This window comes from Pinus tabuliformis, chromosome 6 (assembly GCF_031772625.1).
Source record: "Pinus tabuliformis cultivar Carrire ecotype Pingquan chromosome 6, CPIR1, whole genome shotgun sequence".
Classification (NCBI taxonomy): Eukaryota; Viridiplantae; Streptophyta; class Pinopsida; order Pinales; family Pinaceae; genus Pinus; species Pinus tabuliformis.
In genome coordinates, this window is record NC_142292.1 from 1,130,892,463 (window position 1) to 1,130,918,747 (window position 26,285).

The 26,285-nt window shown below is 41.6% G+C and overlaps 1 protein-coding gene across 5 annotated transcripts in view; it reads right to left on the reverse strand.

Annotated features, from left to right (window-relative positions):
* Window positions 1-26,285, reverse strand: part of LOC149262861 (peptidyl-tRNA hydrolase, mitochondrial-like) — a 160,183-nt gene that overhangs the window by 94,022 nt on the left and 39,876 nt on the right. The window lies entirely within an intron of this gene.

The following is a 26,285-nucleotide window of genomic DNA, read 5'->3' on the forward strand; positions in this document are numbered from 1 at the left end:
CTATTCGTACTGCCTTCTGCGTCAAACTCTACGTAGTGCTTGCGCAAGCCTTGTTGTTGCTGCCTCTGGAAACTTCTTAAATCTACAACTCTGCTTCTCTCTGGCTTTGGAACTGATTCACTAGTCCTCTTGATCAAAACCCCGACCACCAACTACTGAATCGACTGCTCCTCCAACTAGATCGAATTTCTTTGATGTTGTTGTCTGTGCAGTCCCTCTGGGCAAACTCGCACTCCCTCAATCTGACTCTTCTAGCACTGATAACCTCCACCGGAATACTGCTTTACTCCTCTGCCACCTACTACTCGATCTTTGGCTTGAATCTTCTTACTGAAGTACTCTGCTACTGGAAAAATGATTTGCCTATATTATTGAGTGTCTGCACTGGTTCATTCTCCAAGTTCCCATCGACTTCCTCTTATAATCCACCGTTGGAGAACCAATAGCCAAGATTAAAACTTAATCAATGGATAGGATCATCTTGGAGTCGATCTGTGTGAGTTTCTAGATGATTTGCACCTTGACTTAATTAATTATGATTAATTAACCATATTCCCTAAGTTTAGACTTACAAAATATTTAAAAATTGGCTAATAATCTAATTAAGTCATCTCTAGGTGGAATTTCCATAAATAATTTCTGGGTTTTGGAGATCTCATGTATTCTAGCCTCTCCACCAAATTTCATGGCTAGAACACATTTGATGCTACAGAAACTAACACTCCCTCTTAGCGCGGATTATGTTCTCTCTCTAGTGTTGCACGTGTTGCCACAACATGTTGTCTCTGTATCACCTCTATCATGCTGCTGATGTATGGTTGTTGCTACCCACCAACTACTGCGTAAATTTGATGTTGCATCTGTGTTGCTGCTAACACTGCCACACTGCTGCCAACTCTGCATTTTCACTACAACTACCTCTCATCTGTTGTTGTTGTTGCAACTGCAACTACTGCAACTGAAAAGCATCCAAAATTAATCTGTCCCTGCTACTGAAATGGGTTCTCCACCATACCCATTTGTTCTCTGAAATACACGAACTTAACTCTCCCTAGATCTTTTGTGAGTATATCTGCAACTTTCTCTTTTGTGGGAACATATTGTAGCTGGAAGCCTAGATCGCACCTTTCCGTACACAATCTCTGATGAAATGACATCAAATATATATGTGTGTGTGTGTGTGTGTGTTTCGACCTGTCATGAAACACTGGATTCTCAAAGAGCTTGATGCAACTCCAGTTATCATAGTAGACATTGGTCGCCTCCATCTTCTGCCTGAACAAACTTACTAGCAGCTTCAGAGGCCATTTAGCATCGCACGTAGTTGTGGTGCTTCTGTGTATTTTGCTTTTACAGAGCTCAATGCTACTGACTTCTCATTCATGTTGCACCACGAAACCATCCCTATTCCAACGTTGAACCAATACCCGAATGCACTTTTCCTGTCTACTGAACTGCCTGCCCAATTTGCATATGTGAACCCACATAGTCTAACGTCATCCCCTTGGGTATATCTCAACCAATACTCGACTGTGCCACGAACATATTCATTAATGAAAGCATAAATATAATGATACATACATAATTGAATTAAATAATGAAATACATTGATCCATACTCATCATCCTTACTAATACATACATGATTCATCCATAGATCACAAGATTCAATAATGAAATACTCCAATCCATATTCATTATTCATTATTCACCATTCTAGAATCTACATTGATTTAAAAATTAAATTCATCATTCATCATTTTAGATTCTAAATTGATTTAAAATTAGAATTCATCGTTCAACATTCTAGAATCTAATTAGTACTAAGCAAAATAGACTATAATAGATATTGAAATCTAAATACTGGAATAGTAAATTGATACAACTAAAATTCAAAAACAGTGGAGTGATGAGTCTAAAAGTCACTCTAAAGTACAAAGAGAGCTTGGTGCTCTTGATTAAATACTAATTCCATAACCTTGTACATGACAAAATGCAATGGAAACATTGCAAGCCATCGAATCCTGAATTCCTGAAAAACTGTTAAGTCTGCTGGATTTTGAGTGAAATCTAAAATTCTACTTTCTCCATATGAAATTCAATGAGGTCGGAACCACTCTCAGACATCCTGAGTCATTTCATGTTAATGTTAAAAATTTAAGTAAAATGATGAAAATGAAAAATAAAGGAGATTGTCACTTTTACTTTAAGAATTTAACATTACCATGAATTGCATAGCATTAGTAGGGAAATATGGTCAAATACTAGGTTTTCCCTGTCATAAATCATTGTTTCAAAGCAAATTTAACGGGGGATGCATAGCCCATATTGAGGGGAGACGCCCAGGAGTTCCCCTTTTGGGAAGTCGCGTCCCCCACACTAGGGAAACGTCCCCCCCTGCGTCTCCCCAAAAGGGGGACGTGGGGAAACGTTTCCCCAGACGTCCCCCCGTCCCGAGTGCATGGGGTGTGAGGGGTGCGCGCACCCGACCCTGGGGGACGCGTCCCTGTGGAACACTGGTAAAAAATCAAGGACCAAGATCAAAAGATCTTTAAGTGTTTATCAACGGCCAAGATTAATTTGACAAGGGTCAAAGAAACTAGCCGTTATTTTTCCAATTGGAGGATTTATCTATAAATTATAGAGTCAGTTGAGGCTCTAGTCATCTTGATCTCTGGCTAGAATATTGTTGCTGAAGCATTTTTGTAAACTATTTTCCTGCTGGGAACTATTTTTTCTGCTATACTAAAAGACTTTGGGGTGCAACTCGAGGTATTCTTGTTCTTTGATCTATGGTATGTATTGACTACTGGTTTCTTATGTTGTGTTTTATGAGATTATTTTGAGATAATATATAGTGTTTGCAAGTACTCAATCCTTGGTCTCCAAGTTCACAGACTGTGGACAAGGATCATTTTGCTTGGATTCTTAGTTTTTATATAGTGAACTAAATCTTCACTAAGGCTATAGTGAACATAAATTTTTTGAAGCATTTCTAGTCATTCTTCAAAAGAGAAAATAATATAAAAAATTATTCTCTCAAAAATCTCTTTGAAAACCTTATATAAATTGTAAAATAATTTTGTAAATTTATATTGTAAATTAGTCTACTAACTTGGGTTGGGGTTTTAGATTTATTTTGTATATATTTGGGGTTTGGGTGTTGTAATTATATTTTTTTTTCAAGTTAGATGAAGGGATCAAGTGAAGGAAGAGCTAGATCTAGGCCCTTGAAGGTAAGATCTAGTCTCTAGATAATTTTTCAAGGCCATCCACTAAAGATTATTTAGCAAAATTTAGATTTGAGGAAAAAAAATTCAAGACAAGGGTTTTACTTTTCAGCCTCCCCAGGACCAGATTTGGACCCTCCAAGGCTAGCGTCAGTCTTTTCTCCTCCTGCTTCAGCGTTTTCGGCCTCTTTGAGGCAGGCCGTGAGGCCTAGAGGCCTAAGCCTCCATCGCTAGCCTGTGCACAGCCCCTTTTAGGCCTTCTTGGGCCTAGTTGTGGCCTTTTTGGGCCTCGACTTCCCTCTGGAAGGCTAGACGACAACCCTAGAGGGCTTGTCATGGGCTTTCAGCCCCCAAAACCCTCAGCGTCCTCCTTGCAACCTCCTCCTTTGCCAGCGTCCCCCTCTCTAAGCCTCTGCGTTGACCTTTGGTGGCCTTATCTAGCTTTCTTGAGCCCCAATCTATCATTATAGCCCCTTTATCCCCAAACGTTGGCCTTCCTTGGCCTAGTGTTGCCTCTTCTTAGCCTATTTTGCCCAAAAACCATAGATCTGAAGTTTTGGACTAATACTTGGTGGTTTTGCAGGTTTTGAAGCTCAAAAATTCTATTTTTGAAGCGGCAACTTGATCCCAAAATTTCAACAAATTTTGGCGAAGGGATCTTCAAGGCCTTGGGCCTAGGGTTTGACCTCTAAACCCTAGTTTGTCTCTATTTTATTACAACAATTAAATCAATAAAAAATAAGCCCTAAAATCACATGCTACATGGTCAAATTTTAGCCACTTGGGCATCTTGGATTTGACCTAGATCTAATTTTTAAGCTTGCAGGAATTTACTGCATCACTCAAAAATGTAGATCTGAATATTTTTGAATCACACACTTAATTAAGGTCAAAAATCTAAAAAATTCAGTTTTGGTGAATTTTCGCTATTTTTGGACATATTGGGCATTGTCTTAGGCTTGACTAGCTCACTGATCTATCATTGTTTCCTTCTTGTAATAAACATATCAGTCCTGAAAATTGCTTAATCAAACTCTCTAAAACACTAAAAATTGCATTTTTCAATTTCTAGTGCAATTTTACTATTATTGGTCATCTATTTCCGATATCATCAGCTTGTTGATTTGTAGTTATTTATTATTGTAATAAATATTTCGGATCTGGACATTTACTAAAGAACACATCTTAAGAAGGCTAATTCATCTAATTTTTCAGTTACTTGCCAAATTGGGCATATTTTGGCTAGCATAGGCTTTGTTGGATTAGCATTTACTTCCTGTTGTCATAACGAGTTTGTTGTTGTCATTAATTGTTTACTATTGTCATAATAGTCACTTGTTGCTCATCAAAAGGTCATAGGAAAATAAAAGTGCCCAAGTGTTTTCATATTTTGTTCCTAGCATTTATATTGTGAAAGTGACTAACATTTTGTGTCTCTTGTGATTTTACATGCTATAAGAGTTCATATTTCACACTCACTTGAAGCACTAAATCTCTTGGGAATATTGGCATTAAGTAATAAGATCACGTACAATCTTGTTTAACTGTGATTAGCATCTTGATTGATAAGTGGAAAAGTTGGTTTAATTGGTTACACATCTTGTGGAATATTGTTGAAGTTTATGAAGCATAAAAACTATGGCTAAAGCAAGAAAACTGATAGCTTGTAGATTTAATTGTAAAAATACAAATAGGTATTTAATAATAATAATTTATTAATATATAGAATTGTATAAGATGATGATTGTTACAATGAGGACCCGCATTTATATACCTAAGCAGGTGTCCTTTAGTGACTAGGCATGTCTTTTAGACATGCCTTTTCAATTAATGACTATTTAACATAGTCGATATTTGATTATTTAATATTTATATGTATTTATTTTATTTAATTGTTATGAATTATATTCATAACATAGCCCTTTCCTTCGAAAGCTTTGTCCTCAAAGTTGTATTGTTGGCAGTTTCCTTCATCCTAATCCAGAAGAATTTTCTTCACTTGCATTTTATCACCTTGGCATAAGTAACTTGATGTCACTGCTCAACTTGTATAATTTTATATATATATATATACATATACATATACATATATATATATATATATATTATTTTCTTTTGGCTTGTTATTATATAGCTCCCTTTTTTTAATTAACAAATAATATAAAACTTATTTTTATAAGTTATGTAACTTAGGGATTAATTATTTAACGAGAACATCAAAAAGATACAACAGTTCCTGTGTGTGACACGACTCTTTGATGGCCAGAAAATGTCTGTCGGTTAGTCGAAATCAGAGCAACAGAGATAGGGACACAGCGGCAGTGACCAGGCATCTAGCAAATGAGCTGACAGTGGAAGATGGTTAACAACGAGTGATCAAGAGAATAGGCGGCATGGGTAGACAAACAACAGTGCGCAGGTAGAAATGTAGACAATGAGCTAGCGGCTGCAATGGCGGAGAGCCACAGAATGAAGATTGCAGTTGTTATGGCGGCAACTGTCGAGGAAGGGGGTCGTCCAGAACGACCAACATTAACTACGTTGTCCAAGAACTGCAGAGCACGCAGCGAGCAGAGGAACGGGAGCCCGCTCGCCTCCAAACCCAGCGCTAGTTCGTGGGCTTGTTCTCTCGACAGAAACGTCTCGCTGCCAAACGACACAAACACCACAGATGATGGCCTCTGCCGGTCCAGCCAATCCAGCAGATCAGAGCCCTTGTGGGTGTCCAGGCTGGGCTTAGACGTGGGCATGAGCGGGCCGACAGAGAGCACGGGAACTCCGATAGCGCCCTGGAAATAACGAATATACTTATCTTCCTCTTCAAAGCAGGATTTCACGGCCACCGCCACGCATCCTTGAAGACATTTAGCGATGCGATTGACTGTGGCAACACAACCAGCTATTCCTCTGTGCATATCTATCAAATCTCGCACTTCGTACAACTTGAATGAGATCGTCGAACACAGAAATCCATGCGGCAGAGTTGTCAGCTCCTCGGCAGTCATTTTCTAGCTAGAAAACCTGGATGGGTGGAAGCCATTGCCGCAGGTCGCCGGCGAATACACCGAGAAATAGACGGACGATACGTTCACCTCAGCAGTGAAGCTCTGCGTCCAATACTACACGAAGTCATGAACAAGGTAATCTGGCCCACAAAGGCAATCAAATTTAGGAATGCCAAGAGCACCGTAAAGCATAACATGCAAGATGCGCACGATATTGACACTATCGCTCAAGTCTCCACCCTCGAAGTAAAACACATGCACTATGCCACAGAATGTCTGGTAAAGATTGGGAACGGTCTGTCTGGGCCAAACCCTAAAATCTCCACCTGTTTAATTATCTCACGACACAAATTTAGGGTTGCACGACTTTCATCTCCACCCTGCGAGTTTCTGATCCCTCTCATGTCAAAAAACCTGGACAACGCTCCCATGAGCATGCCGAATACATTCACAGAATGCAACAGGGATGTGTTGGCGGGATTGTTCTCGCAATGGAGGCGCAGAACATTTATACGTTTCCGAAGGGCTCTCGAGTCTTGAGGGATATGAATATCGACTCCAATCATGTCAACCAGTGAATCGAAATAGCCTGCGATGTTGAATCTGCTTTGCTCTAGAAAGCGCTCTTCTAGGCGAGGCTCAATATCACGTTCTTCTAGGCGGAGTTGTGGAAACCAAATGGCCTGCGATGTTCTGTGGAAGGTTACTATGCCATTGTAAGGGTTTTGAGAATCGGTGTACTCATCGTCCGAGGGGTCTTCTTCGTTCATGAAACTTGTTTCTCGATTCAACCAAAACACATTATAGTTTTCTACATTCTTAGTGGGCATTTCCATCAGTGGGACCTTAGCGTGCCCTTTTATGGAATTCATGCCTTCCTTTTTGGCACTTTCATCATAAGCCATCTTCACTGGAACTTCATCATTAATTTTGATTTTCATATCATTTTCTTCTTCCTCATTTTCATCTTCATCATCATCACTATATTCTTCCTCATTGTTATGATATTGTTCATCTTCTGGTTCCTCAAGATAGTCCTCATCTTGATTTTTATCAGCGCCACCTTGTTCTGTTTCCTCACTTTCGCTATCATCTTCCTTATTATTGATTTCCTTTAGACGTACTTTAACTTCTACACATGATTTTTCTAAATGCTAAAATACTTCTTGAATTTTACTAAATTGTACAACGTAATCAGGATGTGAACATAAGGGCACATTGTGCGGCGCACAACGTTTAAAGGCCCGTATGATTATATCGTGTGCCATGCTCCGGTACCACTGAAGCATAAAAACTATGGTTGAAGCAAGAAAACTAATAGCTTGTAGATTTACTTGTAAAAATACACACAGGTACTTAATAATAACAATTTATTAATATATAAAATTGTATAAGATGATGATTGTTACAATGAGGACCCGCATTTATATGCCTAAGCAGGTGTCCTTTCGTGACTAGGCATGTCTTTTAGACATGCCTTTTCACTTAACTTAATGACTATTTAACATAGTCAATATTTGATTATTTAATATTTATATTTATTTATTTTATTTAATTGCTATGAATTATATTCATAGCAGTTTACACTAGTATCTTGTTTAAGATGGTATTTTAATATTGTTAAGTACTCTTGCTTTAAGATAAATTCACAAAAGGTACTTAAGTAACATAAAACAATCTTAATTCAAGATAAATTTCACTCATCATCTTGCATTAAGCATTTTAAGTATAGATTGCATTAATAATTTACCCCCTAGCATAAGCTAGGTCGATAGAAATCTAGGAAAACCCTTTTCATCTAGGTTGAGGGGCCTCGGCAACTCTTTGGTAGTTAACACAGTGACTTTGCAGTCTTCAAAGCCACAGTCTCTGCAGTGTCAGAGGAATTGGGTGATAGGAGCACAACAGAAGGTCGTTAATTAGGCCCTACCCTGCTTCCTGTTGACCTCCTTACCACAACCTACCTTGGAGCCCAACTTCAAAATAGTTAAGGGGAGGTTACATTTAGATTAGGAATATAACTAAAAATAACCAAGATCACTGCATCACACATAGGTCATAGGGTTTGCATATCATTTAGCTTAGTCAATCATCTCAACCAGCGGGTGTCCATCCGGTCATTTGGTTCCAATTTACTATAAGCAAGAATTTATGAGTCCATTAAAGCACTAGTCTCATACTTTAAAATCTAATCAAATTAATAACCTTGCTTAAATTCAACCAAGTGGCTAGGCCACTCATCCGTGTCTCCCAAAAAAGTTGGTTTCCAACTTGTTTTCCTTCATCTCATTCCATAGGGACTACCCCCCATAGCTTGTTGTTGGAAGATAGCTAAAATGAAGTGGGCGGAGATCAGAGTGACACCCCCCATCCTGAGCGTTGTCACAACGCCTGTACAATCTAGGAGACAACATTTTTTGGCGCCGTTGTCGGGGAGATTCATTCCTTGTCCCGTCAATGCCACAACACCTTTTGGCACCCTTCTCTCATCATTTTTCATTTTCTCATCACCCTATCATTTTTCCTCTCACTAATCCTCTCATCTTGTTCATTCTCACATTTAGCACCTGGACATTTAGGTCGGTTTCCTATTTGGATGGCGACTCCACTTATTCATCCATTCACTATGTTAGTGTCAGTCAGTTCAACCTGTCACTAGTGATCAAATATGCTCTTACAAGTTGTTGTTAGGGTGTCAAGTCAAATTTTCGTCATTTCAATGAATCTTCAAATAAAAATTTGGTTTTTGGCTTTGATGTCTAGGTCACTGCTGCTCCCTTCACTTACTCATGGTCTTCATCACTCATCATGGTCATTGTCTTCTTCAAGGTATCATATCTTCATTTAAGTGTCTTGGGTCATGAAACGGTTAAATTCCTCATTTTAGGTCATGGTCTAGGGTTTCACTCCATGTGTCATCATGATACCATAGGTCAAAACAAAAACATGTCCATCATGTAATTCAGTGAGTAAAGGGAGTTAGCAGCTTAGTGAAAGCAAAATAAAGGTAAAGCTAATGTTTTATTTCAAATAAGACAATGTTGCAGTACACTACCTCGTCTCATCATTTCTCATAAGGCCATTTTTGCTTCAAAATATGTTTCTGACCAAATGGAGAAGCATTTTACAAAAGTGAAAGAGATTTTTGTCAATGATAGGCTAAGGAACAAAAACATCATTCAGTTTATGCACAAGTGTTATGATTTGGAGCAGGGGTTGGCAGTGCTTAAGGACTCTATTATGTAGCAGACATCCTAAGCTTTCCAATGGTACCTTCAGATAGTGATTTGGATTAGTGGAAGGCATCCAAAAGTGCTCTGCAAGTTGGCGTTGCGCTTTTGTCAGAGACACCCTGGGTTTTTGGAGTGACCTTGGGAAAATCAATTTTTCTCCCTGATGGAGTGTCCAAATTACATTCTTGAGGTGTCCATCTTGTAGTAGACTTCAAGAGCTTTCCAACGAGCTATCAAGTTCGCAATTTGGAGCAGTTTAAGGCCTCCAAAAGTTGGTTGGAAGATGGCATTGCACTTCCATAAACTACGATGCGCTTCTGCCAACGACACTGCGCTTGGGACAGAGTGGCCCAAAACTTGCCAAAACTCACCCAAACTTAAAATTTAAGCTTACATTCCTACTTTTTTCTCTTCTAAGCTTATTCACAAGTAAGTATCATCTAGCTCACCTTTTTCCTTGGGCAAAGTAAATGCAAATGTGACTTTTCTTCATCTAGGGTTTATATGAAATTTCATGCTGCAAGACTAGTGTAAATGATGGGTTTTGTTAGTTATGACATTGCAAACTTGTAAATTTGTCACCTCATACCTCTGCACATGTATAAATCACCCTATCATTCACTAATTAATTCATCTACCCTCAATATACCTCACCTTTACACAAACCCTAGCTCATACCTATCATTTTGAACAATTTTCCTAGCAGGACCTTTTTTAAATTCTCTTACTCATCTCTTTCTCTCATTTCACTTCATTCAAACTTCCTAAGTTTTCTACCACCCATATCCATCTCCCAAAATTTCCCTATCATCAGCTCCCTTCCCTAACTCCCTCATTTTATCATTTCCTTCCTTGAGAGAGAAAACAGTCAGCTTAAGGCTAAACAGCTCATCATGGAGAAAGAGCAATCCAAGGTGTTGCAGCAAGGAGGCAAAGGTAAAGTAGTGTTGGAGCCTGGTGAACATGAGGAACATGAAAAGCAAGTTGGGAAAAAGAAGCCAAGGACCAAGGGACTCAAAAAGGCATTGAAGGAAGAGAAAGGACATAATCTGCTAGATGAAGATCAAGCACTTGTGGGAGATTTGATGAAGTCCTAGATGGGATAATCCTTAGCAGATCTAGTTGGATACTTGAAGGCAACATTGGTATATGGACCATGGACATTGATGGCTCTTGAAGATTAGTTCAAAAGGGAGAGGATCACTTCTCATTGAAGATAAGTGAGAATAGCAAATTTGGACTTGACCTGAGGTCTAGTGATCTCATTTGACGATTGTTGATTTGCCATGATATCGATGCTATGTGAGCATTATGACTTATGTGGGTATTTGGAGATGTGTCTCCTTATTCATAGCCCAATGATTGAAATAATGATAGTTGTGATTCAATATGAAAATGGACCCTGCGTGACTCATCCTTGGTGTATGCATTTGCACCTAGTGACAGGATGACTTGTATTATGATTATGAGAATGACTTGATAAAGTTCAGATTGATAATGCATGACTTTGATAATGGTCGTGATTTGGCTTATAAACTCTTATGGAGTTGACTTTGTTGTTGATGGTACAACATTGAGTTATGTAAGGATGATTATGTTGGCTTATCTAGGCATTATGCTTAGAGCATTGCAATCCAGATATGTCTAGATTTGACAATTATCTAATGAAGTCGGGATGATGAGTTCCAAGGTATGGCTTTGATATTTATTATGGTTTTGGTTTTATATCCTGTTGATCTACTTGTGATAGGTGATGAGCCTCTGATGATCTAATCAGAGAGAGATGGCTTATGAAGCCCGAAATGATGTATCATGGCATGATGAATCGATTTCTGGAATTTGGGAAAGAAATTCCATATTGCAAATCTATTGGAAAATGTTTTTGAATAATGAAAATTGCAAACCCTTGAATACTCTGATTTGAAGTTCAAGATGTTGTTGAACTTGACATGGCATCCGATGGTTGAAGCATTGATGTTCCGTTTTAAACATCCATCTGTATATGTATGATGTGCATAGAACTTGAATAAATTCATGAGTGGGTTGCTTCACGTCCATAGAGTTGCCACCGAGCATGCTTTGAAATATCATCATGAGGTGTTCTATTTTGAGAATGTGATATTTCTCCTATGATATGTATCTACATAGATGCATTCTTGATATTTGAGATTATTGTTGATAAGCACAGTTGGACGCTGCTTTAGTATGCGATCTGCCATGATATCTTGGATGAGAGGTCCATAGCATGATAAAGGTTGATCATGATGTTGCTAGCATGGTTAGCTGTGAGCAAGATACAGAAGCTCCTTAGAGAGTTGTTTGAGCATGATCTAGATATGACTGGATACCATGAATACATTGTGATGATCTGATTGGCAGTATGTACCATATTTATAGTTGGGACCAAGATACTCTCATATATTGAGAGAGTGGAGTTGTTCAAAACAAGCTCAGGCTTGTGGTTGGCACCTCCATGAGAGGGAGGATGATTATGGTATCCTTTTGTGATTCATATGATTATATATGATCTGACATAATATTTGATTTGATGTTCTGTATGAACAGGAAACCACTGTTATTGAGACAAGCTGATGATGAGAGAAGCGTTGATCGAGGACACTGAGCAAACTCTTCCTACCCTGCTTGAGCTCCCAAGGTGAGCAATTGAGATAGAAAGCCCCTGGGGTTGAGGGAACTCTGGACAATAGGGCGTTACCCTATCTGTTACCCAGGGTAGAAGAATGTTGCTCCCCTATCTTTATAGCATTGGAGAACGCTGCTCCCCTCTTGGTCTTTGCAGAGTATACCCCATTTGGCATCATACCCTCAAGCAGACCAACTTGATGGGAATATCGCTCCTTGTTTTGGCCAACGAGTTGAGAGAGTACTTGGGGTGTACAACCCAAGTCGATTATGATGCAGGTGTTCTACCACATGACTATTCTGGGTCATCGATGGGAAAATCAGTAGGTAATAGGATGGGTTGAGATGACCCGTGGGTTGAGATGACCTGATATGATTCTGGGTTGAGGGTAAAGCTCCGCGTTGAAATTACAAGGTCGAAGGTGTACTCCCCTATGTGATCCAGGGTTGAGGGTTCACTCCCCCGTGTGATGAGTTATCCTATAGCTCAGTAAGGGTGGAAGTTATTGCTCCCGTTGTGATTTCAGGTTGAGATGCGTTCCCTGATGATATTCTCTTTGATGATGATCCAGGTAGTAGCCCACTGACAAAGATTCTAGGTAGCAGCCTAATGGATAGAGGGTGGTAGCTTGAGCTCCCCTCCAGTAACAAATTCTTCTTCTTCTAGATCCAAGAATGATCAGCATACGAGCAGGAACAATCAAGAGATAAACAGGAATAAGAAAAGGATAGATCGAGATGTACAATGATGATTTGTGATGATGAGACACTTGAGATGGACATGGCACGACGACTACATGACAAAGATGATCTGTGATGATATGTGATGACACTCGAAGATTCCATAATGGCATATTGTTCGATGGACAAATATTGGCAGGTGGAATTCTCCCTAGTTGAGAGGGAGTGTTAATTTTTGCAACTGCGGTAAAATTCCACCTTGGACAACTCAAATGACCAAGATAATGATTGCATTAGATTCCTCTTTTCGAGAGGACCAAAATTGACCTAAAGATCACCCAATTTGGTTAAGTGGAAGTTGAGTTATGAATTATTTTATTCATACATGTATTATGGAATGGGTTGGCCCTAACCACATGAGTAACTACTTGGGTCAGTCTTAACCCCAAGTGACCCCTCAGGAAATCCTATAAATAGAAGAGACCTCAAGATCATTTGGACACATCTTCTCCTCTTTTGTCACAAAGGCTTATGGGAGCGACTCTGGGTTCAGTGGCAGATCAGAAGGTTTTGGTCCCCGGTCGCTCGTACCAGGTAGCCCAAGGAGCGACCCTGTCATCTTAGTTGCTTGCACAACACGGCAAGGGTGCGACTTTGGCTTGTTGATCGCTCGCACAACTCGGCAAGGGAACGATTTTGGGTCTTTGTAGTTCAATGCCAAAGTCGCATGCATAGAGACCTCCTGGGAGCAACTCTGCGGCCATAGTGGCTCGCATACTGTATTCATGAGAGTGACCCTGAAGTTTCAGTCGCACACAGACAGTTTGGATGAGAGCGACCTGAGTTCAGATCTAGGCTTTGACATCTTGGCTTCAGTCGACTTTAGTGATCAGGTAGATTTGGGTTCCTCTCTACTGTTATACAGATCTGTAGATCCGATTTGTTAGTTTCTACTACAAACATATGTATTGGGCTCATTGACAGTGACAGCAGTATTTAGCAGTGTTCGGCACAGTGACAGCAGTATAGAGCAGTACTCAATAGTGTTCGGCATAGTGACAGCAGTATACAGCAGTTGACATCAGTGTGTGATAGTACATTACAGTCATCAATATGAGGGTTCTGATTCCTAGCATGATTAGATCTGTTTCATAGATATCATTATTGTTTTGCTGCACAGACAAAGTGATGGATCATTGTACTCTCTTTTGCTGCCTAATTTGATGACGATCTAAGAAGAAGATTTGCAAGGGTTTTCCCCATAGTGGGTTTAGCCCTGGTCTCGGACCAATCCTGGTGTCTCAATGTGTGTGTGCATGCTTTCTTCTACTGTTCCTTTTATGTTCCACTGCATTGATGATGATGGTGATGTTGTTTCTTTCTATGTAATTACATATGTTAATGTATAATGGTGTAGATATGAATAATGTAATGATGATATGGGGTGAACTTAAAGTATTAATGATGAAATGCAGATATCAAAGTAAAGAACAATGTCGCCCTGAGAAAAATAAACACAAGGGACCACATGGCTAGCTCAAGTGACGGAGAAAGTGGCACATCGAGCTATCTGGTGGCTGCAAGGGGCTGTGTTGATCTAGATTGTCATTGATGTCAATATGGAAATATTTTGGATACTAAATAATGATGTGAAACCAAGCATAGTAGATCTGTGAAACAACAGGAGCAAGAAGCCATCAAGAAGCAAAGACATTAAAATTGGCAACTAAGGCCAAACTTCATGTGGGTCACCTTATTCATGGCTAATAATATTTTTACTAGATTCCTCTCGTCAAGAGGTGAAGGATTGATCTAAAGATCATCCGATTCCGATAAGTATTTATGGAGATATGAATTTATTTTGATTATGGACTAATTGTCAAAGTCGGCCAGCAACTTATGTATGCTCAGAAGCCCAACAGACGCAACTATTCATCATCAACATTTGCATATAAATACAGGAAGTCTCCTCCTCATTTGCACACACCCTTCTCATCACATCTCTCTCTCTCTTGCGCAGAAAAAGAGTCTCTTCTCTCTCCTGCGCAGATAAGACTATCTCTCACACGTGTGGAAAAAGGACGCAAATTCTAGGGCTGCAACTGCAAAAAGGAACTTTGACCAGCGTTGACCAGCATTCTCTCTCTCTAGATTGCGCAGTAGGTGAAGCTGACTCTCTTTGGAAGGCTACATTTTTTGGTGAAGGAATCAAGGTGATCCGATCGCCAGTTTGACAAATATTGACTGCCCTAGTTTAGCGTTGATCTAGGGTTTGCTGCTGCTAATATAAATCAGATTTTTGTACTATTTCTCTCTGCTGAATTATTGAAGATAAAAGAAGATTTGATCAAAGGGTTTCCCCATATTGGGGTTTGTCCCTGGCTAGCCGCCACATCTTGTGTCCCTTGTCTTGGCTTGTTTTCTGTCGATCGTTTAATGTTCTATCTGCACTTTACTTAATGTACATGTGATTGCTAATCTGTGGATAATAATAAGAAAAATAAGTAAACTGTTCTACGTGTAGAACATACCATAACTTAACATGGTATCGGAGCTGAGGTGAAGACAAAGCCCAAGCAAGAGCAAGAGCAATCACTGAAGAGAAGGTTGGCAAGGCTATCTAAAAAGAACTATGGGGTCCTCAACACACTTCCTTGCTGAAGACAAACTACGTGAGAAGTCTGCCTACCACGGATGGAAGATGTCTCTCGATCTAACATTAGAAGAACAAGAAGTGCAGGACCATGTGAGAGGCGGATTTGTTGAACCTCCATCAAATGCATCCGCTGCTGCCAGGAACAAATGGACCAAGGGAGAAGTCAAAGCAAAAAAGATCATCCGGGACTCTATCGACAAGCGCTTGGTGGCCTATGTTTCTGAGCTGAACACCTCCAAGGAAATCTACAATAGACTGGTGAGTTTATTTAAAGTTAATGATGCAAATCAAGTTCTGTTTCTTAGAAATAAGCTGAAGGAAATTAAGAAGGGCAAAGATGAAAATATGCAAGCATATTTCTTAAGAATCACCGAGATCAAGAACGATCTCCTATCTATTGGGGAAGTAATTCCTGACAGGGAAATGGCACTCACAACTCTTGGAGGACTACCATCTGAATGGTATATATTCAGGATTACTCTCCTCAACAATAATATAATTCCTGGATTTGAGGAATTAATGGCAAGATGCATTCAAGAAGAAGCAAGGATGGAAGCACAGGAAATGCCCACACTTAAAGGTCATCCCACTGCCTTTTCTTCTCATGCTAAAAGAAGAAACAATTCCCAGGCTAAATCCAAAGGAAAGGTTGGACCAAAGGATGGAAGAAAAGGCCGATGTTATCATTGCAATAAGCCAAGCCATTATGCAAGGGAGTGTCCTGATAAAAGGATCTCACAACGAGTTGATGATCAAAATCCGTCTCAAGGCAATCAAAGAAATGGCAGGTCAAATGGCCGAGGTAAAAGGAGTGTTGGAAATCAAGGAAGAGGACAACCATTCAAGAAGGCAAGAAATTCCAGGTATGAATCTAACACTGTTGACAATAAGCAGGATGAATATTATCTACCAGCTGCTCTATCTACCTCTGCTCCTCCGGACTCGCTGGGAAATTGGCTTATTGATAGTGGTGCCTCAAGGCACTTCATTGGTTACAAAGAAGTTCTCCATAATCTAATAGAGAAAGAAACCAACCTGGAAATTGTCCTTGGAGATAATATGAAATATCCCGTGAAAGGTGTAGGCAATGTCTCTCTTAAATTGAATCAAGGTAATACAATCCACCTACAGGATGTATTATATGTACCTGATCTCAAAAAGAACCTGGTGTCCATTTCGGCAATGGAAGACAAACGCTACAAGGTGGATTTTAGCGATGGCAAGGTATGTGTATGGAAAAACAATATTAAAGATGCCTTCACTCTTGGTTTTCGAATTGATTCATTATATTAGGTCAGAGGAAGTCCACAAGGTGTCATGTCTTGTGACACATCTCTTCAGTCCGAACTATGGCATGGAGGTTTGCTCACCTTCATTATAAAGCTCTACCTGATGTAAGAAAAATGGTGACCGAGATGCCCGAGTTCAGATTAGAGCAAGAAGGTGTATGTCTCGGATGTGTCGAAGGAAAGCTAAAAAGGGGACCATTCCCCTCGAGCCAAAGCAAGACCTCCGATACATTGCAATTAGTTCACTCAGACATATCTAATATGATGCCTGTGAACTCCTTGGGAGGATATTCATATTAATTCACTTTTACAGATGACTATTCTCGCAAGACTTGGATATACTTCTTGAAAAAGAAAGATGAAGTGTTCTCCTGGTTTCGACACTTCAAAGCCTTGATCGAGAATCAAGCCGAAAAGAAGATCAAGATCTTAAGGACTGATAATGGGACTGAATATGAATCTAATGAGTTTCATGACTTTTGTAAAGAGGCTGGCATTAAGAGGGAGACTACTACACCATACACTCCTGAACAGAATGGTGTGGCGGAAAGGAAGAACCGTATGATTGTGGAAGTTGTCTGTGCTATGCTCCATGACCAAAGACTTTCGAAGTTTCTATGGGCCGAAGTTGCAAACACCGCCGTATATGTACAAAATCGATGCCCCCATCAAGCATTGAGTTCCAAAACTCCTGAAGAAATGTTCACCGGTAAGAAACCTGATGTATCTCATTTTAGAATTTTTGGAAGCCTTGTATATTTTCATGTGCCGAAAGAGAAAAGGAATAAATTGGGTGCATCTGGAAAGAAAGGAATCTTTGTGCGCTATAGTGAAAATACTAAGGACTATAGAATCTATGTAGTCGGTCAAAGGGAAGTCGTGATTAGTCATGATGTCACCTTTGACGAAGATATGGCTCTCAGCAAGGTGAACAATCTTCCTACTGTGAGGAGCTCTCAAGAAGCTGACACCAGGGAACTGAAAGAAAAACATGATGAAATAATGCCCGATGTGGAAGAACCCATGGATCCTATTGATCCTCCTCCACCTGAGCCTTCCTCTTCTAGGAAGAGGCCTTCATGGATTAGGGGGACACTTGATGATGCTGAAGGACACACTGCACCCCGAGGAACCTTCTGTGAAAGTAAGAAACCAAACAAGTATCAGTGATACCTGACCATCATGAGCACGATCATTCAAAATGAGCCTTCATAATTCTCAAATGCAGTGAAGCATCAAGTATGGAAGGATACTATGACCAAAGAATATGATTCTATTACGGAGAATGATGTTTGGGAAGTGGTTCCCAGACCCCTGGACAAGACAATTGTCACTTCTAAATGGCTTTACAAGATAAAGCATGCAGCTGATGGAAGTACGGAAAAGTATAAGGCTCGTTTTGTCGCTTGTGGCTTCTCCCAGAAGGAAGGTATAGACTATGACGAGATATTTATACCTGTTGCCAGATATACCACCACCCGCTCGATCATAGCCCTTGCAGCTTCACAAGGATGGAACCTACATCAGATGGACGTTAAGACCGCGTTCTTGCATGGTTCGATCAAAGAAGAGGTCTACGTGGAGCAACCCAAAGGATTTGAGATTTATGATCGAAAATCTCATGCGTGCAGGTTGAAGAAGGCCCTCTATGGGCTGAAGCAAGCACCCCGAGCATGGTATGAGAGGATCAAGAGCTACTTGATGAAGCTGAAACTCACTAGGAGTGAAGTCGATCCTAACCTTTACTTTAAGGTTGAAGATGACAAACCTCTCATACTGGTGTTGTATGTTGGCGACCTCTTTCTAACAGGTGCAGACCCTCTCATTCACAAATGTAAGAGGGAGTTGGCTTCTGAATTTGAAATGAAGGACCTAGGACTAATGCACTATTTCCTAGGACTTGAAGTTTGGCAGAAGTCAGAGGAAATTTTCCTATCTCAAAGAAAATATGTGGTGAAGATATTGGAAAGATTCGGTATGGTGGACTGCAAGCCCGTAACTACCCCGATGGAGCTTGACTTCAAAAGTTAAGCAATAGTGCTGCTGGACCTGTTTTACGAAATGCCACCGAGTATCGTCAACTCATCGGAGCATTAATGTTCTTAGTGAACTCCCGTCCAGATATATGCTTTGCAGTCAACACGTTGAGACTTTGAGTCAACATATGGTTGAACCTCACCACATTCATTGGATTGGTGCCAAGAATCTGTTGAGATATCTTCGTGGCACAATTACTTATGGGTTAAGATACACTATCGGAGATGTGAAACTACTTGGATACACTGATGTCGATTTGGCAGGCAGTGTGGTGGACTGTAAGAGCACTTCCGAGTGTTGTTTCTCCTTAGGATCTGCTTCGATATCCTGGATGAGCAGGAAGCAGAAGTCGGTGGCTTTGAGCACCGCCGAGGTAGAGTATATGGCTACTAGCATGGCCTCTTGTGAGGCAGTCTGGTTGCAAAAGCTCTTCAGTGAGCTATTTGGATTTACATTGGATACCACCATGATTCTATGTGACAACCAAAGCGGGATCCGTTTACCATAAAATCTCGTATTTCATGATCGCTCCAAGCATATCGATATCAGGTACCACTATATTCAAGATGTGGTGCAGTGAGGAGCAATAAGGCTCCAACATATCGGTACAGATGAATAGGTCGCCGACATTCTGACAAAGCCCCTAGGAAAGGTCAAATTCCTGACTTCCTGAGAACGACATGGTGTCATTCAGAGACCCTCTAATGAGGGTCAAGTATGATGTACTGAGCTATGGGAGCTCCAGGGGGGCACGGGGTACTTCTTGGAGCAACATATGACCACAAGGTGACTCACCATCCCCTGTTGGTGCACTTTGTACAAGGTAAAAGGTTCAACCTTCCCTTGTGACACCCCGTGGCGACTATGGAACAGGTTTATTAGTTCTCCTGTGGGCCAGGATGATTCGTTCTCTGTGGCGACTATGGAACAGGATGATTAGTTCTCCTGTGGGCCTGGATGATGTGTTCTCCATGGCGATTGTGGAACAAGATGATTCATTCTCCTGTGGGTCAGGATGATTAGTTCTCCATGGCATCCACTGGACAAGATGATTCGCTCTGCTGTGGACAGGATGATTAGTTCTCCTGTCAAGGCATCCTACCCATGCAGTTTGGGACTCATGGGAAGTATCTCTCATCTGATCAATGAGCAGGGAAATGAGGATAGGGACCATAGTAGTACCAATGGATGTATCGTTGTATCTACCGTACTCCCTATGCTAGGATGACCTTCATTGATCTGGGATCAATGAGACTGGTCTGGGACCAGTGAAAGTGGTACACACTCTGAGACTGACTTCGAGTCAGTGGAGGATGGTATGATACATCCTCGATCATTTCTTCTTCTTCATAATTCGAGCGAAGCAGAGCATAGCAAGAAGGGTCAAGCCATACAGGACAGTGCATTTGATGGATGGGCAGCAGTGACAGTCTGACAAATTGCAGACGAAGTTCTCCCTAGTTGAGAGGGAGTGTTAAAATTGGCAACTAGGGCCAAACTTCATGTGGGTCACTTTATTCATGGCTGATAATATCTTTACTGGATTCCTCTCATCGAGAGGTGTAGAATTGATCTAAAGATCATCCGATTCCGATAAGTATTTATGGAGATATGAATTTATTTTGATTATGGACTAATTGTCAAAGTCGGCCAGCAACTTATGTAGGCTCAGAAGCCCAACAGACGTATCTATTCATCATCAACGTTTGCGTATAAATACAGCATGTCTCCTCCTCATTTGCACACACACTTCTCATTACATCTCTCTCTTCTGCGTAGAAAAAGAGTCTCTTCTCTCTCCTACGCAGAAAAGACTCTATCTCTCACACGTGTGGAAAAAGGACGCAGATTTTAGGGTTGCAACTGCAGAAAGGAACTTTGACCAACGTTGACCAGCATTCTCTCTCTCTCGACTGCGCAGTAGGTGAAGCTGACTCTCTTTGGAAGGCCGCATTTTTTGGTGAAGGAATCAAGGTGATCCGACCGCCGATTTGACAAATATTGACTGCCCTAGTTTAGGGCTGATCTTGTTATGCTCTTAACCTGCAAAAGATACCCAAATACAGAATATGCGAAGAAAGATACCCAGAACATAGAATAGTGAGAGACAACAGCAAATATTTTATTATTTAGAAAGCAATGTTCACTGGCCTCTTCGAGGGGGCAACCTCCAATAGAGCAGAGCTCGATACAGAAATAAAACACGATGCTCCTCGCAGGGAGTCTCTATCCTTTATATATGACTCGTACATGCAATACCATGGATCAATACCATGGGTTTTATTAATACCATCTATCTAATACCATGGCCCATTTGCAACTAACTGTGGTCCCGTCATTAATTGCGGGTTAACCACTTACAATTATTAATATGGGCTTTATTGACTCTTTACTATGACTCGATCCCACTACATAAATAAGGGGGTTAGGGTGGGACCCTAACATGCCCTCCCCCTTAAGAATAGCCTTGTCCTCAAGGCTGAAGCTGTGGAAACTGCTGAAGAATAGTGGCTGGTTCCCAAGTTGCATCTTCCGGAGAGATGTCTTTCCACTTGGCGAGAACTTCCCTAATCATGCGGCCACGCAGATGCCTTTCTCGTGTGTCTAGGACCTGTTCAGGTTGGAGCCAGATTGACCCTTCCTCGTCCAATTCAGGTAGACTAGTTTGAATTCTGCAATTGTTCCCAATCACTTTCTTGAGGCATGAGACATGGAAAACTGGATGGATTTTTGCAGTAGGCGGCAAAGCCAGCTTGTAGGCTACTTCTCCAATGCGCTGAAGTACTTGATATGGTCCGTAGAATTTTGGAGATAGTTTCTGACAACCCTTGTCTTTGAGTGATGTTTGCTTATATGGTTGCAGCCTCAAAAAGACCTAATCCCCTTCTTGAAATTGGCGCTCTGAGCGATGCTGGTCTACCTGTTGCTTCATGCGGTTTTGAGCTTGATGAAGATTCTCTCTAAGATGGGCGAGCATGGTTGCGCGGTTTTGTAGGAGTCGATCCATTGCTTGTACCTTTGAGCCCCCCTTGATATAAGAAGTAGGGGAAGGAGGGAGTTGACCATATACTGCTTCATAGGGAGTCATTTTGGTGGTGGCATGATAGTTGGTGTTATACCACCATTCAGCCAGAAGTAACCATTGTACCCAAAGATGTTGCTTTTCTGAAGTGAAACACCTAAGGTAGGTTTCCAGACATTTGTTGACGGCTTCCGTTTGACCATCCGTTTGTGGATGATAAGAATTACTGAGTTTTAGTTGGGTACCTTGTAGCCTGAAGAGTTCCTACCAAAAATTACTGGTGAAGATCAGGTCGCGATCGGACACAATAGAAGTGGGCATGCCATGCAATTTGAAGATCTGATCCATGAAAGATTGAGCGACCAAAGTCGGTGTAAACGGGTGGGGTAGGGCGCAGAAATGAGCATACTTCAAAAGTCTGTCCACAACCACCATGATGACTGACTTGTTTCCTGACTTTGGAAGCCCTGTAATGAAATCCATAAAAACCTCCATCCATATTGCTGTCGGGATGGGCAACAGTTGTAATGTGCCTGGTGCTTTGACAGTCTCCCCTTTGTGGCGTTGACAGACATCGCATTCTGCTACAAAAGTGAGGATGTCCTTTTTCATGCCTGTCCAAAAAAATGATCTTCTGGTGCGAGCATACGTCTTCTGAAAGCCTGAATGTCCTGCAATGGGGGATGAGTGCAATTCTGCCAAAATGCGACTTTTGAGGGTGGATGTTGGTGATATTACGACTCTGTCCCTGTAGCGAAGAATCTCATCCTGCCACGAGTAGCCCTTGGTGGAATTTGGATCCGCCTGCAATTGAGAAATGAGTTGGGAGAGCCCGGGATGTGAAAACCATTCCCTGCGAGCTTCTTCAATCCATTCTGGAATGGGAAGGGAAATTGCTAGCAGGGTACTTCCCTCCTCAAATTGGCGAGATAATGCATCTGCTACACTATTTTCTTGCCCTTTCTTGTAAATGATCTCATAATCATATCCCAGCATTTTGGCGAGCCATTTATTTTGTTGTGGGGAGGATAGGCGTTGCTCCAAAAAATATTTAAGACTGTGATGGTCTGTGCGGATTTGGAAACGTCGCCCCAATAAGTAAGGTCGTCAGGTCTCTACTGCATGTAAAATGGCCATCATTTCCTTCTCATAGGTAGATTGGCCCAGATTCTTCCCACTTAGTTGTTGGCTTGTGAAGGCCAAAGGTCGCCCTTCCTGCATTAAGACCACCCCAATACCCGTACCCGAAGCATCACATTCAATGACAAAAGATTTGGTGAAGTCAGGTAGTGCTAAGACTGGAGTGGAACACATGGCATTTTTGAGAGCTGTAAATGCCTGTTGTGCGTCCTCATTCCAGAAGAATGAATTTTTCTTCAGGAGTTGAGTGAGGGGCTTCGCTATGCGACCATAATTGCGGACAAATTTGCGATAATAGCCTGTGAGACCCAAAAATCCTCTCGGGCTCTTCAAGGTCTTAGGTTGAGGCCAATCCTGCATTGCCTGGATCTTTTTGGGGTCCACCTTGACACCTTCACGCCCCACAATGTGGCCCAAATACTCAACTTCTTCCATGCCAAACGAACACTTGGACATCTTGACAAATAATTTATGCTTGCGGAGCAGTTGCAATAGTAGATCTACATGCTGAAGATGTGCGGCCCAAGTGCAACTATAGATGAGGATGTCATCGAAGAAGACAAGGACAAATTTCCTGAGGTATGGTTTGAGAAGGTGGTTCATAAGGCTCTGAAAAGTAGATGGGGCATTACAAAGACCGAATGGCATGACCAGGAACTCATAATGGCCTTCATGAGTTCGGAAAGCAGTCTTTGGAATGTCAACTTCCTTCATGCGAATTTGGTTGTAGCCTGAGCGAAGATCTAGCTTAGTGAAGAATTGAGCCCCATTGAGTTCATCCAGCAAATCGTCAACCACCGGGATGGGAAATTTATCTTTGACTGTCAACTTATTGAGGGCCCTGAAGTTTGGACACATGCGCCACTCCCCATCTTTCTTGAGCACCATGACCACCGGTGATGAATAAGGACTAATGCTGGGACGAATGACACCTGCTTCCAAAAGTTCCTTGATTATTTTTTCTATTTCATTCTTTTGGGTGAACGGATATCTGTATGGGCGCACATTTGGGGGTTGGGCCCCTGGAACCAAGGTGATGCTATGATCATGTTCCCCTCTCGAGGGTGGAAGCTCATGAGGCTTGTCAAAGACCGGCAGATGGTTATTTAAAATCTGTTGCATCTTAGGATGAATCGGCAGAGACTTGGTTTCGACTGCCTGGATGGCATTAAATTGAGCTATAACTCCATGATGGCCCTTTTTTAGCAATTTTTCCATCCTATGCGAGCTAATGATAGAGGGAGCTCCCACCGAGAGTCCACGGAGGGTATGTGTGGAGTTGTTCTGCTTAAAACTCATATATAACTCCTAGAAATCCATTCTGATTGGCCCAAGAGTGCGAAGCCATTCAACACCGAGGACAATGTCGTACCCTCCCATGTGTATGGCAAACATGTGGGTCTTCAACTGATAATCCCCCATTTGAAGTTTGACATTTTCACAACGGCCTTCACATTTCATTGTGCCCCCATCCGCAATTTGGACTTGGAAGTTAGAAACTGCTCATACAAAACAATGCACTACTTCCACGACTTTTTGATGGATGAAATTATGTGTACTTCCACTATCAATCAAGACTACTACTGGGCGATGTTTAATAAAACCTCTGATTTTGAGAGTTTGAGGTGAAGAAATCCCTACCAAAGCATGCAACGAAATAACTGGTTCATCAAGGACATTGTCCTTTTGGTTGTCCTCTTCTACCGCCTCATGTTCCTCCAGTGGTGGATCTTCCTCCGATGAGCTGTAATCAGTGGCATCAATTTGAAAAAAATTGGGCTCCTTGCATTTATGACCTGGGGAGTATTTTTCATCACAGTAGTAACATAATCCTTACTTTCTTCTTTCGGCCATTTCTGCAGGTGACACCTTTTGAACCTTAAGTGTCTGAGTCGTGCTGTGAGCCTGTGGGGGGCGACCCTTAGCGGTGAAATTTAGGCGACTGTACTGGGCTGCTAACACACGTTCCGCGTTACGAGCTACCTTACAAGCCTCCATCCATGTGGGAGGGCGGTGCAGTAAGACGTGGGCTTTTATGGCTTCTTTAAGACCGCTGATAAAACATTCCGTGTAGAACACATCTGAGAGACCCCTAGTGTGGAAGGCTAAGGCTTCAAAGGCTGTAATATATTCATCCATTGTGCCAGTCTGTCGGGGCTTAGTAAGACGACCCAAAAAAGAAGATTCCTGGTGAAAACGTTTTGTAAGAGCTTTTTTGAAGGAGGTCCAAGTCATAAAAGGTCCATTGCAACATTGATGCCATTCCCACCATTGCCACCTTTCATTGTCCAAGTACATGCTTTCCACCATAAGCTGAGTCTCATTATCTAAGATGTTATTCAGATTGAAATACTGCTCCATTTGTGCTATCCATGTTGCCGGGTGAGAACCATCAAATTTATGCATATCCAACTTGGGAGGTCGCGGACGGGATTGTTGGTGGGGGCCCCCGAGGTGAAGAGAGTGGCTAGACTCACCCTCACTGTGTCCATTGCCAATATACGCCTCCTCATGGGCTTCCTCCTTGCCCTTCGGGATTATGCTAGTTAGTCGGTCAAGCTGAATTTGGAGGGATTGCAAGGATTCTTCAAGTTTGTCCATCCTCTCATTGGCCATAGCTTGAGCTCTAGTTTCTACCATGCACCGACCTGATGTTCTTGAAAATTGGGACTGCCCAAAAAAAAAATTCACTAAGAATTGAATGGTACCACCGTGCTTAGCTCGTCGTCCTGATTCTGAAAACTCCTAACGGAGTTTTACTCCTTCCTTAGGAATACTGCAGTAGCCGAATCCTCAAAATGTCAATGCTACCAAAAGTCCTGCGAAAATCATGCCCCGGTATAGGAACCCCACACAACTACTCAGATCAGGTGGATCTGAGAGATCTGAATGGCGGATCAGATAGCTCTGAGCGGCGGAACAAATTGCTGCTGCAGATCTGATGGATCTAATAGATCGGAATGGCTAGTCTGCTAACTCGCTACTGCGGGACTGATGTCTGCTGCTGCTGCACCCCTTTGCGCGAGTGGATCTGGCAAAGATGATGCGTGATCCCCAGATAGAAAATGGAAATATGGTCTCGAGGAGTGTCAGGTGCTACAGATCGCAATATACATAAGGGTCTGACAGTAGTACTCGGCCCAATGTTTCAGGGCTCTAACTAAGGAGGATCAACCGTACCCTTAGCCGTACAACCCGACTACCCTATCGTACGGGCGAGTAATCTCTCCGAGTGTTGTTCTCGGTGTACTGTAGCAGCAAGACGGCCGACGGTTTATCTATGGCGAGGTTGCAGAGGAGCTAAGGGGCTTCCGATATACCCAGAAGGTACTTGGAAGACAGTCCGTACG